The sequence below is a fragment of the Alexandromys fortis genome, unplaced genomic scaffold (genome assembly GCF_014885135.2).
Source record: "Alexandromys fortis isolate MF-2015 unplaced genomic scaffold, M_Fortis_MF-2015_v1.1 scaffold_0, whole genome shotgun sequence".
NCBI lineage: Eukaryota > Metazoa > Chordata > Mammalia > Rodentia > Cricetidae > Alexandromys > Alexandromys fortis.
The window spans coordinates 19,715,578-19,723,905 of record NW_026067949.1 but is presented as its reverse complement, the minus strand read 5'-3'; positions in this window follow the sequence as shown (position 1 = coordinate 19,723,905).

Genomic DNA, 8,328 nt, shown 5'->3' with positions numbered 1-8,328 from the left:
TCCCCCTCTCTCATCAGCCCAAAGAGCAATCAGGGTTCCCTGTCCTGTGGGAAGTCCAAGGACCACCCACCTCCATCCAGGTCTAGTAAGGTGAGCATCCAAACTGCCTAGGCTCCCACAAAACCAATAGGTGCAGTAGGATCAAAAACCCATTGCCATTGTTCTTGGGGTTTCAGTAGTCCTCATTGTCTGCTATGTTCAGCGAGACCGGTTTTGAAAAGCAAAAAAACATTTAAAGATTAGTTTTACAGAAAATAACTATACAAAATACAACACAGGGAATATTTAGAACACAGGAAGCCCAATAGAACACTAAGCAATGAGAAAAGGGGTTGTGTAAAGGAAGATACCAAGGAAACTGTCCCAAGATTAAGTTGTGGATTAACATAAATTTTCACATAAAGGAACAGGAATGGAAGATATGGCAGTAGTGTATCTATATAGAGATCACTTTTGGGAAATTTTTGCTTAAATAAGTACCTAAAGGAGGCTTTCTAATCAGCAGAAAAAAAATTATGTTCAGAAAAGTCGTATTATTTTATTTTTAAAACAATTTGCATATATTAAAAGCATTAATATCATATTTTCTCGCAAAAATTTATTGTGTCCTGATCAAACTTTGCTTCAATTTTCATGACTACTTTTACTCCATGTCCCAAACTCTAATATGGATATTTTATTAATTATCCCCTACTCTGAAAAAAAATATACAACAATTTTCAGGTCTTATTTTCTTCTTTTGCTTAAGGTACCCCAGTTACATCCTTTTATCTGTAAAGCATAAATAATGTACAATTATGTTGTATATAGTATATTTAGTTTGCCAAATATTCATCAAATATATATGCTCTGTTTCATGTTCTATAAATTGTCCATATGTTATGATAAACATGGATTTGTAGTATCTTTATTGATTGTTTATTTACTCTCTTATTAACAATTTTTGTTAGTCATTTTCTCTACCATTTCACGTCACAATACTGAAAATCTGCATGCTGAGTGTTGAAGAGATGGGTGAATGGTAAACAGTGTATACTGGTTTGCAGGAAGACCTGAATTCTATTCCCAAAATGCATATCTGGCTGATTATAAACACTCATAATTCAGACTCCAGGGGATCCAACACCATTGTTTGGATTCCCTGGCCACTTTCATCTATGTGAACACACACATAGACATGCAGAAACATAATTAAAAGTCCTAAAAAAACAAATTCTTCTTTAAAAGAACTTTACTTTTCATTATTGTAAGTGTAGTATTCATTTTAAATTTACAAAAATTGTGTTATGACAGAGTTAAAAGGTGAAAATTAAACTATTCAAACCTTAGATCAAAAGAATTGATTATTCTTAAGATCATTTTAGTGTAAATTTTGTTTATTTTTCAAACTAAACCACAGGAGAAAATGAAGCATAAGACTGTATCCACTACACACAACAAGAAACTTGCAAAATAAAGCCAATATCAATAAATATATTTGCAGTGCTCATATTGCCCAACCACATGATATTTGAACATACTCAGTTTACATATAGGCCACCTCTAGATAAGGAGCTAATGGCACTGGAAGTCTGCTGGAAGAAGGTGGTCAATTTTATTCTGGTATGTGGCTCTTAATAGTTTGCCTATGTTCTAGTATAGTGGTTCTCAACCTTACTATTGCTGCAACAGTTTAATACAGTTCCTCAAATTGTGATAACCTCAACATAATATTCTTTCATTGTTACATCATAACAGTAATTTTGCTACTGATATGCAGGATATCTGATATGCAGGATATCTGTTATGGGGTGTCCATATGGTTCAAAACCGACAGATTGAGAACCACTGCTCTAGTCAGTGGTCCCACACACATGTACAAAAAACACTAATTGGATTTAGTAGACTATAAAATAGAGGGTACATAAACTTCATATGATGAGGCTGATGTAGTACGGGTCCTAGCAGGACTTGGAAGACATGACTGGGTTGTAGATATGATCGCTATACATCATGTATGGAATTCTCAAGGGATAAATAAAATACATTTTAAATGACCATTTCAGTATATTGTACATAGATATTTCACTAAGTGGAAAATAGAATCTTTGATAATTTTTAAGAATAAAATATATTGGGACTAGAGAGGAGACTCAGTGGTCCAGAGCACTTCCATCTCTTCCAGAAGACTCAGGGGCACCTGGGCACATATGGTACATATACATAAATTTATGAACAACTGCACACACATATACATAAAATTTTAAATTCTTAAGCCTTTAAAGTTTTAAAGTTTGTTACCTTTGTTTTGAATACCTTTTAATATACTATATTAGTTGTGTTTCACATTGCTATGATCAAATGCTTGACAAAAAGCGGCCTCTGAAAAGAATGCCGCTTTAGCACATGATTTAGGATAATAGTCCATCTTGAAGAAGAACTAACTTCTTGTCTGTGGCAACTGTATCCTGGTGGATCATGAATGAGAGAAAAAGGAATACATACCTTCAGCTTACTTTACTCATTTTCACTTTTATTTTTACTGGAGTGCCATCTTAGTTGAATTCTATCCGTTTTCAGAGCCAATCTTCTCCCTCCCCATTTAATTCTATTATGAAATGCTTTTCTAGGGACCTCTAATTTCCTGCTTCAACAATAATGTACATGCATTTATTAATTAAGCCAAGTAGAATATCAAAGTCAACTATTACAGATATATTGTGGATTTTTCTAATCTAAAGAAGAGGTTATGCATAAGATAATTTGAAAGCAGAACTGAAATTACCCCCTTAGGACCATAGTCTCAAGTGCATCAAATAATTATTTGATGACCCTAGATTTTCTGATTTAAAGCATTGGTGGCCATTGTAGAAAGTTCAGAAGTCCTTTGACAAGTACTGATCTCTCACATCATTTACAGTTAAACTTCCCAAATCTTGGAGAAAAGCTGTCATTGAGTATTGACATCCACATTGCAGGAAGAGGCAAGTCGTAATATTTTTTGCGGGATACTTAACAATAAAATGAGAGATATGTAGAAGAATGGTGTTTGTCACATCAGACTCACAAAAGGGAAATCATATTCATCATGTCTTGATGAGGAGGCTCAGGAATGCAATATGACATTTTCCTTTGAATTTTCCTTTAAAACACTGGGTATGTGGATCCATGGAAGAATGTGAAATGCTACATCCCAAACCTGCCATGCTTTATTTACAAAATGACACATAACTCTATTATATACACCAATATAGATAACACTTTTTATGAATCCAAAACTTCTGAGTTTATTTACCAAAATTAAGCATATTTATGGTAGACAAAAAACTTTCCATAGCAATCATTAGTCTGCCAGCAGGAAGCACAGCTATTTGAATATTTTACAAGAAGCTTAGATAACTTCAGAGATTTCCTAAGAAATTATTCCAGAAGAATTTTCTTAATTTTCTCCTGCCATTTTACCAACAGAGGCCAATTATCACATGTACAATCTTATCTATGATTTGAACATTCAGCTCTAAATACAGCATGCTCTTGTTTCTGTAGAATAGAAATTTTATACTAGATAGAATTTTCAAGGAAACTATCTCTAATGGTTTGAATGAGAATGCCCCCCAAAGGCTCATATATTTGAATGTTTGATCACTAGTTGCTGGATCTGTTTGGGAAGGATTAGGAGGTGTGATCTTGTTGGAGGATCATTGGGATGTCATTGGGAGTGGAATTTAAGGTTTCAAAAGCCCTCTCCAGACCTAACTAAACCTCTTTCTGTCTTGGGTTTGAAGACCAGATGTGAGCTCCCAGCAACTGCTAGAGTTCCATGTCTGACTGCCGCCATGTTCCCCATCATGATGGTCTTGGATTAATTCCGTGGAACTGTAAGCTCAAATAAACCTTTTTATAAGTCACCTTGGTCATGGTGTCTCTTTACAACAATAGAAAGGCTAAAGAGCAGTTGGTATCAGAGAGCAGGCCATAGCTGTGGCAGGACTGATCTTTATGTTTTGTTTGTTAGTTTGTTCTGGAGAGATGTGAACAACATTGGAACTTGAACTAGGAAAGGGATTGATGCTCAAAGCAGGGCTTAATGGACCTTTCTAGGAAGCTCACAGATGACAGGAGCACTGAGATCAGTGTGGACTGTGGAGGCCAAGCTTACGAGGTTTTAGAGAGGAACAATAATAGCATCTAAGTTAGAAACAGTTTTTTTTTTTTTTTGTTTCAGAAAAGAATGTGGTTGCTTTCTGTCTTTGTCCTAGGAATCTTCCTGAGGCAAAATTGATGCATTCTGAGCTAACTTTTTTTCACAAAGGAGATTTTTAAGAAGCCTAATATATAGAGTATGTGGCTTATTATTAATATCCACAATTAATAAGATAAATCAAGGCAAAAAAATGAAAATGTCCAGCATAAGGAGAAAAGAGTTTAAGAAATATACTGTTGGAGCTATGGCTTGTGCTGAAGGATATAAGTTAAAGAAATTATGGGGAGTGATATACTCAAGGGGAGACCCCATCCATCTAATCCTTGAACTTCTGGTAAGAAAATCTCTAAGAAATTATATGTCCCTACAGAGCAATAACACATCATCAAAGCTTATGTAAATGTAATTAAAAGAAGGGGCAGGTTACATCCCAAGTAGGCTGCAAAACCTGACATCTTTGGCCAGGTGTTTCTGGCTTTAGAGACATGACAATAAAAGGAGAAAGGGGCTGTAGAATCTTCTTGTTTAAAAAGGGTTGCTAAGCCAGGGCTGTGGCAGGGCTTTCCTTTCTTGGATGCTAGAAAGAGTCATTGCATGTTGTTGTGAAAGTGAATCATAGATTACATTGGAAGCTTCAAGATATTGAAGATGCCAGAGTCATAGGACATCTGTCAAGGAAATCAGTAGAAAGCCCAAGAAATGGAGATGTGTTGAGTAAACAGAGATGTACAAATGCTAACATCTAAATAATTTGATGTCAGGCAGAGAGCTACACGTTTTGGAGTTTGTCCTGAGGGATTTTAATCTTGCTTTGTTCTAGAATTTCCTAACGATGCCCTTTCTTCTCTCTTTTAGAATACATTACAAAAACTGTATGTTGGAAGTATGTAATTTGCTTTTTGATCTTACAGGATATTAGAGTTAAGAGATTGCCTTGAATCTCAGAAGAGACTGAACTTTTTTATTCAAGACAGGGTTTTCTTTGTGCATTCCTGCATTCACTCTGTTGACCAGGCTGCTGGCATTGAATTCAGAGATCTTCCTGCCTCTGGGAATAAAAGTGTGTATCATCAACACTCAGGGAGACTTTGGACTTTTAAGCAGTTTTGAGACTGAAAAACTCTGGGACTATTAGAACTGGACAAAATGGGTTTTGCATTTTGATGTAGCTATAAGTCTATGTGGCCAGAGAGTAAAATATTGTGGTTTGACTGAGTAGGAGCCCCACAGATTCATATATTTGAATGTTTGGTCCCTTGTAGGTGGAACTGTTTGGCAAGGATTAGGAAGTGTGGCCTTGTGAGTAGACATGTGATTTGATTGGAAGATTTCAAAATCCCCAACTATTCCCAGCTAATGTTCCTTGTATCTGACTAATGTTTATGAACAATATTACACACTCTCTGCCTGATACCACACTCACCACCACAAACATGTGTACACATATGCACATTATCTGTCTGAAATCCAGCATCTCCTTGTATTTTGTCTTCCTGTTCCATACTACTTTTAGTGGCTTATTTACTTAAGAACTCCATATTTACTTTCCAAGCCTCAGGGGCTGTCCATTTCCAGGCAGCTTTTTAAATTGTTAAAGTGCTTCAGGTTTCAGTTCTGTGAGGTTTTTCATCCAGTCCCATGACAACTAATGCCATCAATATGGAACTGAAACCGTAATTTATTTAACTCTCCCCTGAGCTTGACTCTGTTAGATCAGCCACTTTCTCTTATTTTTTTCTCGAAGACCTGATATAAAATCACAAATATGCATTCATACACACAAGAACAAACACTTCATCCCACACTTCAAAGTTTTCTTTGTTGTTTTGCCAGCAAGTTCCATTTTAGTTTGTTACCATTTGTCTCTTCTGTTGTGAAGGTCGAAAGTACCAGCATTTTAAATAAGCCTTTCTTTTCTCTTACCATCATTTAACAAGTAGTCGAGCCTCCAATTTTGTTCATAGGCAGCATAACTTTAGTCAGTATTCCCTGAGAACATCTAAAGACAAGAAACTAATCTTTTTCCTGAACAATCCATGCCACCTTTGCTTCCCACAATGTTTCCTTTACTTTAGAAGTTGTGTTATAGGTGGATAAACTGAGGCTAGGAACCCCAGGATCACTAGTTTTCTGCAGTTTGTTCTGTTGTGACTTTCTGTAATGTTCTTTATCTGTTTCAAAGAGAAGTTTTTTGATGAGGCTTGGAAGTTACACTTCTCTGTGGGTAAATAAAAATATGTCAAATACAGTTAGGAATTATACAGCTTTAGTAAATGGTATTATAGATTCTCCTCCAAGATCCATGGCAGCCCAACATAACCAAAGGCAGCATAAGAATGCTTAGAGTGGAAAAGACATGGTCTTCCAACCAGTTATGCAATATATAAAAATTAACCCTGAAATAATATACAAGTAATGTTGTGTGAGGAGAGGTAAGTAGAATGTGTGTGTATGTGTGTGTCTCTCTGTGTGTGTAGTTATAGATGAGTGTGTGTGAGTGTGTGTGTGTATGTGTAACAACAACCAAACCAAAAGAGGCCAAAGACCATAAATTTGAGAGACAACATGGGGATGGGGCAATATGGATGAAGTAGGAGAAGGAATATGAAAGGGATATATTGTAATTATAGTAAAATATTTTTTAAAAAACTAAAAAGACACTTGCTGATAAAAATAATTACATGTTCCAATATATAAATTTAGGTCAGCAGCAGATTTTATATAAATCACAGCTTAATGCAGAAACATAGAAAGAAGAATCAAACTGTGTAATCCACATTATTTCTTAATTTTCATAAATTCCCTAATGATTAATATAGATACAAAAACATCCCACTTTCTTATTAAAGACATAGTATGACTTCATTTTTATATTTGTTGTAAAAAAAAACACAAGCATGAGCTGAATAATCATTAATATGCCAAGTTTTAGATAAGTTGTTTAAGCAACTTAACAATCATAAATGTTTCAGTCTGGTTTTCTTTGAAGCAAATACTTCCAGCACAAACTCATCTCCTCTTTTCTTTGTGTTCTTATTAAGAACAAAGCTTCCACAACCAGGCAACATACATTTGAATGACAGTGCTGCTAACTGTGAATGATGTAGCCATGACTAAGTTACATAGTTCCTTTAGATCACGGACTATCCTTTATGGAGTCCTTAAAGAGTTTGATTGAATGTTGGGATCTGCCAATCACTTAGAACTATGGTTAACATAATGAGCTCAGAGGTACCATTTGGCACGCAAGCTTCCTGTTTTTTAAATGAAAGTACAAATATTGGCATATCCTGACTAATGACTTCAACTGGATTAGCATTATCCCTTCTACAAGTTAATGTATTCCAAATAGATTTATGGTGAAATTAGAACTTAAGCAATAAGTGGGTTTCTAGTGCTTCAGTGAACTTAGCATCAATATCTAGTTCCTCATGTCTATATTGAAACAAGAATTATTCTTTATCTGTGTTGGTAAGAGCACAGCTGAAACACCCCCAAACACTTGCAGATCAACTATGAATGAGCTTGTCCCTGAGGCATGGCACAAGCAGAGAGGCCCCTCTATTAGTCTGGAGAATGTGCATTTCTAACAGTGTCTGGAAAGATTAATTGCTGCAGCTAGAATTGCTGCTGGTTCAGTTTTGATATTTTTGTATCTTGCATTCATTCTCTTTCCTGGAGGAGGTGGCCCACTTGTTCAGGAGAGCCACAGGTAGTCCAGCCTCTGGGTCAGAAAGCCAAGCCTCTGTTTGATTTGCTCATCATGGTTTGACATCATGATCTGATCCAGTTGTTTTGGAAAAGTCCCTAAGGGAAATGTTTTACAAAATGGTTCCACAACCTTTTCAGGAGCCAAATGTTAACTTCCGATTTTAAACCCTTTGGTCTTTTTTCAGCCTTTGGCACATACAATAGGCCATTTAGGACATACTGTGGTGAAACTTTTACCATAATGCACTGAAGATTATGCATATAGGCTCATAATTTAATAAGAAAAAGAATAAATGCTGTCAGGTTTTATTTTTAATTTTTTAGTCATGTGTATGTATGTCTGAGTGTAGGTTTGCACATTCAAGTACAGTGCCTAAGGAAGTCAGCAGGCTTCAGGTAGCCCTGGATCAGCAATCACAGTGAGGAGCCACTTG